This window comes from Sturnus vulgaris, chromosome 5 (genome assembly GCF_052056855.1).
Source record: "Sturnus vulgaris isolate bStuVul1 chromosome 5, bStuVul1.hap1, whole genome shotgun sequence".
Classification (NCBI taxonomy): Eukaryota; Metazoa; Chordata; class Aves; order Passeriformes; family Sturnidae; genus Sturnus; species Sturnus vulgaris.
The window spans coordinates 32,082,233-32,091,632 of record NC_142247.1 but is presented as its reverse complement, the minus strand read 5'-3'; the positions used below and the strand labels follow the sequence as shown (position 1 = coordinate 32,091,632).

At 40.9% G+C, this 9,400-nt stretch overlaps 1 long non-coding RNA gene across 1 annotated transcript in view; it reads right to left on the bottom strand.

Annotated features, from left to right (window-relative positions):
- Positions 1-553: 553 nt before the first annotated feature.
- The window catches only part of LOC148223648 (uncharacterized), a 47,827-nt gene continuing 38,980 nt past the window's right edge, over positions 554-9,400 (bottom strand). Inside the window, exon 3 of the long non-coding RNA XR_015804176.1 lies at positions 554-667. This is a non-coding gene — a long non-coding RNA (uncharacterized LOC148223648). The remainder of the gene's footprint in view (positions 668-9,400) is intronic.

Below are 9,400 nucleotides of genomic sequence, written 5' to 3'. Positions count from 1 at the left end.
CTGTCTATTTGGGCTGATTTTTTGCATTTTCTATTTCCAGATCTCTTTTGCTGCTTTGTTGTCTATTGTCTTTGTTTACTTTGTTTACTCTACTTTACCATTTTCACCTGCTCATCAGTTCAGACCTACACCTCAAATTAAAAAAAAAAAAATCCCTTTTCTTGATTGGAATCATACATGTTTGTAAATACATGCTGGAAAGGGTGAGGGGCAATTTTCAAAATCATGCACTCCAGTCCCTTCAGCTGGGATGACTGTGACTTTGCTTCCCAGCTTCAGAGAAATGAATGTGATGGACCTTTTCATCACAACACTTTACTCCTTGCCCCCAAGTCGGGAGAGCACCCAGGGAAACCTGGCAAATGATGTTAAGGTCTCCTGAAAGATGCCATTCAGCAAGAGCAGATGGCATTTTCCACAGTTAGGAATCAGTGTTAAGGAGAGCAGAACAATCTCCTCTCCACAAGCCTGCCATCCCAAGGTGACAGTGTGACTGCAGGACCACTGGATATGGTTAGTTCCTGTGACTGAACCCAGGACTTAGCTGACATATGGACAGCAGAGAGGAAAATACGAGCCTTCACTCCCAGGTGATGTAGATTCTGGGCACCTTCTCCTCCTTGTTCTGGTTTCTTGAGGACAAGTGTGCCGCAGGCTCCATCTGGCTCTGTAATAAAGGATAAATTATTAAAATAAATAAAATATTGATGAGATCTTCTATAAAACAGAGGGCCTTTAAAGTATTGATTAAGAATTGAGAAAGTCATAATGAGTTTTATCTGCAGAAATAATTGGGAAATAAGTTTTGTGTAGTACCTCTTTTGATGGAGCAGGTAAAAGGCAGTATTTAATCCCTGGACTTGACTGTCAACAGTACAGTTTATACACCAGCCAAACACAAATTTTTACAAGGTCATTGTCTTGTCCACCCAATAGCCTCGTGGCACCTCATACCAAGTAATAAAATATCACAATAGCACTAAGAAACAACTAATCACCACTATAGTAAGGGCAGGACCAAGTAGGAGGATCAACTTTCCACATCCTGCAGTGTATATTTCACCTGATGGCTTTCAAAACCACTTGGAATCAAGAGTGAAAGATGTGTAAAGGCAAAAATACTGATCTCTTAAATGTTAAGAACAGCTAAATAGTTCTTCCTTAAATAAAGAATAAATACCTCTTATTGGTTTTGGACTAGAAAGGTTTGACCTATTCTAGGTTAGTTCTTCAGAGTCAGCTGAAACACACATGCTTAGTAATAGCCATAAAACTGCCAAATGTACATGATGATTTTGGCATTCATGCAATCCTTGTAATCTGCTTCTAGTGGGAATCTCATCAGGCTGGTGTGTTTAGGTACTGCAAACTGACATCATGTGCTTCCCTCTGTTGAGATATAACTTCTCTGGAGCTTCCCTTATCATGACTTTGTCTCACAGGAAAGCACCACATACTCTGACTCCGCACCTCCACACAACCTTTCCCAGACTCCCATCATGCAGGCAACTTGTCCTCAGGCTCAGCTATTTGGGACAGGTTGCAGTAAAAATCGATTTTGGGTAGACCCAGTTCTCCCAGATGTCTTTTAGTCCCTTCTAAAAGACAGAAGGATCTCTCTACCACTTTTGGAGAAAGGCACCTTCAGGGAGTGAGTCAGTCTTACCTAAGATCTAAATCAAAATCTTGGCACTTCTAGGGGGTGAATCAGACCTTAGCTGGGCTGAATCACTCCCTGCAGCTGTCTATCAATCTGACTAGCTGGCTAACTATGGTGCCTCTGAACTGCCTCTAGACTGGCTTCTTTTGAGCTTAGTTAGTCTCACAGTTAATCAAAACTTCACCGATACATATAGTGCATATGCAAATGCATATACTGCATTTCTCCTTTCTGTCTCTCATCCAAAGCTTAGTGGTCTGCCTGTGAAGCACTTTGCTTTGTATATCCCACCATGGATTCCTGATTCTTTGTTTTACTGCTGAGGTTTTCCAGCTGCCTCATCCATCTGCATAGCCATGAAGGAACTTGTTCTCCTAGTAGGTTTCAGTCAAATAATTCTCTGAAGCTATTGCCAGTTGAATAGGTTAATGACTCACTATTGCCTTACCTGGTAGATCCATGGAAGGCCCTGACAATTTTTGGTATCTTTCTACATATTGTGGTGATTCCCAAAACAGCAGTTCTTTACTATGACCCACAAAATAAGCAGAGGCTCAATCTACGACTGATTTAAAACTTTAAGACTTTCTATGAACCTGATGTCTCTGCATTCACGTATAACATGTCAGAATTTACTTCACCCTCTTCTCTTTGTAATTCATTAGCTCCTTTCTGTGGGTCACTATCTAGAAATGTGTTAGAACATCTGTTAATAGTGGCATTAATACCCTCTCTATAACGTGAATGGGATATTCCATAAAGCAAGGTCTCAGATTTAGAGGTAATACAACACTCCTGAAATACTGGTGTGGAGGTGTCAAGATCCATGTAGCAGGATAGGTATGTCTAGTTAGGATTTTCTTTTTTTAGTGTTGCAAAGCCTGGGGCACAGATCCACGAAAGTATTTCCACTGCAAACACTGAACATTGCAGTGCCTGGCTTTCAAACCCTTCATTCCTGATTTAACGACACTTTGGAGGGTTGGGTGCTAAGGAACAGAATTCACTAGAGCCAGCATGCTGAGAAGAGAGCTACTTAAATTAGCCAATAGGAGAAAACAACAGGAGGGATGAGTTTTAAATCACATCTCTCTTGGGGATTGAATGCCTTAATTTGACTTCATGGAGATTAGTTTGCAGGCTGCATTGCCTATGCAGGGAGGAAAGTGTTTGAAGGCTCTTTAGCAAAGGCATGACGAAGCCCAATCGTTAGAAAACAGGAGTAAAAAATCAAACTGGAAGCAAAGTGCATGTTTTAAAGAATCAGGATAATTAACTGCTGAATTAGCTTATCAAGAGATATAAAATATTTTCCACCTACTGAGTGGCATCTTGCATTCTGAATTTCTCCGTCAATACCAAAAACAACTAAAATGCATGTGTATGGTTCAGGAATTACCGGGTGATAATGTTTGTCAGGAGCTTAGTGCATATCACCATAATCTACCATCTCCTGTCTTTTAAACAGATTAATCTGCTTTGACTGGGGCTAAATTTGGCCTCACTCCCATTGATGTGTGCTCAGTGATGTTTTGATACAGAATAACATGCGTTAGAGATTGTATCAGCTTGTCTTGTCATCCTTCTGCAGCCATTGCAGGATTGTCCTTTATTTTTCTGTTCATTAGTACTTTGACCTGGGCTTTTAAAAATATATTTCTGTTGTTTCCCCTGGTATTATTCAGCAGTATGTTGGAGCTCATTTCTAGAATATTTTCAACGTATAAATTGTCCTTCAAATCCTCTGCTCATTTGCCTGTGATTTCTTTAAAGACACACCCCATATGTATCCAGCTCTCCCTCTCTTTTTGCTGATTATGTTTTGATTATGTTGGTTAGAGATACACTAGCCACGGATAGTCAATCTACACCTTTTATGCAATTCAAATTCACCTCTCATTCTGGATCTGGGAGCCTGGTCCACATTCATTTTTGGGCTTGCAGTGCCACAACAGGATCCCTGGGAAACCCTACCACCAGCTGTCTGCCGTCCACTCTCAGCGCTTCCTCATTGAGAAGGTACATGTGCTGCTGACTGTGACCACCTGGAGCTTTGAGTTATGTGTAATAGAGGATCAAGAAAATTAACAATGCTTGGTGGATGCTACTTTCCCCACAGTTTAATCAAACTCTGTAAGTTGGGGCATGCATTTGGGACAAAATGAACCCCATCAAAATCAACAACCTGATTTTGGCCGAATTAGATCTTTTAATCTTTCCTGCATGATTGCATAACCTCAGGTGGAAGAAACTTAATCACATCAGCTTTTCTCTTCAGTGCATTGCATTGCAGACTCGTAACTCATTTATTCATTCCCACCATCCATCTCTCACCAGTCAGCTCTTCAAGTATTTCCCTTTCCTAAAAAAAATTTAGATTCAGAAGAGTTTTCCCCTGTGTACATTTCCCAGGCGGAATCTAATTTTGTTTTATTTTCAAACTCTATTTCTTTCTCAGCTTTGACAGTTATGGGGCAAGTAAAAGAAGCTACATGGAATTAAATGCAATCTACACTACTTCTCTGTTCTCCTTGGGATTTGCAACAATTTCTGGTTTTGTATCACCTGCGAATGTAATTAATCTTTATTTTGGATCAGGGTTATAACTGCTCAGTGAAGAAGTGGCCATGGTGAGATCTGAATAGATTTAATCCCTCAACTAAGGGAGGGATTATCTTTCTAATAGGAAATTGTTTTAGCAGTATGTTTGTTTATGTGAGATTCTTATGTCTATTTTTATGTCATACAACAAAATTTTCTGTGTGAGCTGAGAGCAAACTTTCTTCCTTTTATTTTTTTTCCAGTAATTTTGCCTTGAAGGGAGTAGTGATTAGATTTGCAAGGCTGATGCACACTGTAAAATGCTGTAACAATGATTTCTTGTGACTTTGTTATCAGATTTGTGCTTTCAGGGTTGCTGGTTTGTTGGGGGTTTTTTATTTCTCCCTGAAGTGGAGGGTGGGTACAATGCCAGTGATGCAAGCAGCTACTCCTGCAGCCATCCCCTGAGACACCAGCTGCGCTGAGCACTTTGCCCAGAGCCACCAGCAGCTTGGTTTTGCAGAGGTGCTGCTGAGCTGCCGTGTCAGAGCCAACAGAGGGAGCAAAAAACATTGTGTTCCGGAGCTGCACTTAGGGTTTTGTTCATTAAGTATCATCTGTTCAAGTGAAAAGTTTTCTTTTCTACTCTCAAACGGATCCTTTTCTTGTTTTTATACTTATACTAGAATTGTCTCACCAACGAACTTACTGCTCCTTCCATAGGACTGTCCAAACTTTTAAGGCTCTAGGCTGTAGAAAATGAATCAGCTGCCGTGTCCCGTCTCAGGTCTGCGGGAGCAACATGAAATGGAAACAGTGCTGCAGTACCAGTAATAAATCTTATATGGCAGCTGCTATGGAGCAAAAATACATGGAGATTGGGAAAGATGAAGACTGAGCGTACTGCAATGTGCAGCGACACGTCTCACGTTCTCTTTGAAGTTTCTTAGAACTTTGTGTACATCAAGTGAGCTGCACAGTGCTGAAGATTGCCGAGACTCCTTCTGCACACTCGACTTTCAGTAGCTGGGGACAGAGGCAGCCTGCCAGTGCAGCACTGGGCCATACCAGCAAACCGAGTGGATGTCCTGTGTTTATGCCTGCTGACACAGCCACGACAGCCTGGATTTGATCTTGTGCTCCCTACTGTGCATGTTGCAGCCACTTGTTTCACATCCTAGACAGCTCTCTGAGCAAAGGGTCACCTTGCTGCCTTAATGTGTCGTGCTGAAGGCAGCAAGATCCCTATACCTAATGGGGAAATAATTATTATAATTAAAGCATCCAATCACCATTTTGGTTACCCTATCAGTAGGTCAGCCTCTGAGCCCGAGAGTCATGGTGGTCTCGCTACTAAGTAAACTCATTTACTCAGTAAATATCTTCCCTTTGTTCTTCTACTCATTATGTGGCATGAGGCAATCACAAATATTTTTCCTCTAAACTTTTCAAAAAGTTCATTAAAGAAGCATGAAATCAAACCTGGTAAAGTGCAAGATGTGTAGAAGTCTGCAAATAATTACTTTAAAATTTATTATTTCCCATTCAGAATTCTGTATGCAAATGCTGTGTATATACTTTAAATTTATCGCCTTTCTTCTAAATGCCATATGCTATTGATTGGAGCCATAAACATAATAATTGGTCTAAACGGAACCAAACAGGCCGTTGGGATTCCCTCATGAACACAATTTCAGATTTTTTTCACAGAATTAAGAAAAGCCAAACATTTCATCAATAAGTTAAGGGGCCATTTTATTCATGGTGGAAGAATTTCTGGTAGAATTTAGGAAAGCTGACATTGGTTAAAATAGATATGCCTTAGAAAGGTATCCAGAAGAAAACCTGGCCTTCTGTATGAAAGGAGAAGAATAGGATGTCATAATAACACAATATTGAAAAAGGCTGTTTGCCTTCTAGTGATGACTTCCACTGTACAAATGAATTTCTAAACCTACACCTAATGAAGTTAGCAAGGATGCTGAAAGATGACTTGAAGAAGACTTCTGGAACCAAAGTGCTGGGTCCTGACTGCAAGTTCAGGTACCTAAGCAAGGTAAATGCCTATTTGATTACAGATCACCATCATCATCCACAAAAAGATTCTTTTCTACATCTGCAAGGCTCTGCAAAATGGCAGAGAAAAAGGGAAGATGAGGTAGAGATCCCTATATTTAGTTTTAAATTCTCTGGTTTTGTCACTGCTTTTCTGTTTTTCTCAGGATTACCCACTTCTCCTTTGCTGAAGAGGTGTATAAGGTGGAATATAAGATGAAGAATGCAAGGTGCTGTGAGAGAAGAGTGGTAATTGCCAGTCAAGCATGGCAGTTAGACATTATTTGCACAGAAACTGTATGGAATAATCTAGTCCCTGAACAGAGAGACAGCAATAGAAATAGCAAATGTGAAGTGAAATCCAAATGTAATAAAACTTTTGTCATCCTTCTTACATGTGGGCATTAAAAAATGTGCATATGCCCCACTTCAAGGAAAAGCTACATTAAATATGTCACAATCTTCAGCTTTCCAGCATGCATTTAAAGGATGGAACTGAATGAACATGGTCAAAGTACAGAGTGCTTGGCACAGAAGTGATTAAGGTAGGTTTTTCTTAGTTTCTGAAAATGTGAAATGTGTGAGAAAATAGGAAAATGAACACTTTAACCTCCACAGTCCTCCTGGAAAGCACTTCAAAAATTATAGTTGTAGTATTAATAAAATTGATCTAAGCTAGATCATGAGTAGACAAAATCAAATTAATAAGATGAAGATTTCTGCAGCCAGTCAGACCTCTGCATTTATAGAAATATGGATGAAGAAGGTTGAGGATCATTTCAATTATCTCTAAAACAGCTAGAAATCTTGACACAGTAACTGGAAAGAGAACAAAGGAGAAACAGCTGTAGCTTTCAGTCTTTGCCAAACATACCCAAAGCTTGATTCCTAAATTCATCTAATCCTGGTTACTGCTTAGAGATAAATAACACAGGAGAAAAACAATAATAAAATCATAGAGTAGTTCGGGTTAGAAGAGACCACCAAAGGCCAGTGCCTTGGTGCAATGCCCCTGGAATGACCAAGAATATCTTCAACTAGATCAGGTTTCTCAGAGCCCCATTCAACCTGACCTTGAATGTTTCTAGGGTGGGGTATCCATCCCTCTCTCTGGGCAACCTGTTTTAGTTCAGCTCCGGTACAACTTGGAGCTTCTGGATTCAGAAATTATCAAATTCAAAGCCAGCAAATCAGTTCCTGTGGCCCTGAGTGTGGAACTACTGTGGTCTGACCACAGCCACTAGCTCTTGAAAGTTTTCTGGGTTGCTGCCTGTCACCTTTCACAGCACTGCACTTTGGACTGGTGATGGTGAGATTTAAAAACCTGTGGTATGGGCCACCACGTGGAGTCTAATGGGATGAGGATTTCATTCACACTGTCTACACGGTGTTTACAAGCCTGACACCTGCTGAGCATGCTTGAGCAAGCTTTGATAGCGAGTATCAGAAATGACTGTGCCAAATAAACACACACCTTTGTGGTGACTGTTTCACACAGACACATTCCAGCAATGAGAGTCTCACTGCCTGATTCCCCAAGGTATTTAAGTGCCTTATTACCACTGATGTCAATGTGAATCAGAGGAGAGGACATTATGAGAGGACAGGGCTCTCCCTTCCTGCTGCTATGGAAGATGGAAAAAAAGACAGAAAGGATTTGGCAATGATGACTTCAAAATTATTTCCTGTGCCCTGTATCTGTAAAACTACTGAAGGTCTTCCTGAGACTCTGCTCTGTGATAGAGCAGATCTGTGGCTGGTCTTGCCTTCCCCGATAGAGATCATGAGACACAGGGGTGACCTGTAGCCCACAGTGAGCCATCCCCATTCCCTGACACTCAGGCTGGCAAACCTCCTTCCATATTAGCTCCAAGATACTTGTCAGGAAGTGTGTTTGGATTCCTGAGACCTGAAAGGTCAAAGCCATTCAGTGCAAGTGAGAACAGGCTGCAATGTGACACAGGCTTATCTCTGCATGGGCAACTAGGCGCAGCTCTGGGCTGCAAAGTCTGAATTTTGAATCTAAATTCTTCAATATTTGAAATATGTCTTCATACCCCATCACCTACCACAATTGTGGCACTGATGAACATTTCCACTTGATTTTTGATGTTTATATCCCTGCTGTGTGCCACTTTTATGATTATTTTCCTGTGCAAGCCTTTTCTCCTTTCAGCATTAAGTCTCTCATCATGCCAAGCCCTTGGGCTGCCTGTGTGTGTTGGACAGTTAAAATTCCTGTCAGCCTCTTGCCTTCTAACCTTTGCTGTGGAGTGCCACAACAGCAACAGGCCCTGTGATTTAATCTTTACACTTGCTTAAAATTCACATGGGCTAAACCTAGTCACAATGCAAGGTTTTGTCTTCAAATATATTAAAATATTTAAAGCCACCATTGCTGCTAAACTTCTCAAATTTCTGGAATATGTAATTCCAGTTGAATGAAATGATTTAAACAGACTGTGCTTTGGGATTGTGGCCCATAAACTTTTAAAGAATTAGAAATCACTACAAAGCCGTGGGCTCTCCCAGGGATGCACACACATATCAACTCACGCACATGCTCAACCAAGCCTGTGCTACCAAGGGAAAGGAAAATTTGAAAAAGCTTTAAAAGCTTGTTCTTGGAGCTGGTATAGAAGGTCATGAATGGGAGGCAGAACAGAAAACCCGTGGTAGAGATTAAAGTTCATTATAAAACCTGCCTCTGATTCTTGCAAGAGGCTCAATGCACATCACCATCCACTGCTCAGCTACTCTCTCATGAGCTGAAAACCAAGTACTCTAAAGCCAGGAGGAAGCAAGAGGTTACAAGGATTATTTACCTTAACTAGACTTTCTAATTTCCATAATTTCTGCTGCTTAGATAACCGACCCCTAACTCTTTTTCTTTACCAGGATTGAGTGTCATTATCTCTGCAAGTAAAGAAGCTACAGAGGTACATTTGGAATGCAGGTTCCTTTGAATTATTGCTAACAGAAATATTGAGGAGCTCTGCTAGCTTTGATCTCTTATCAAATTGTGCACAGAGCTCACTCTTGTCTCTTTCTCCCTCCCTCTCCCTCTCCAAGCATGGCTACTCCCAGCGTCTCTGTGTGTAATCAGATGTGTCACACCTCCACAGAGGTAAATTTGGTTTACGT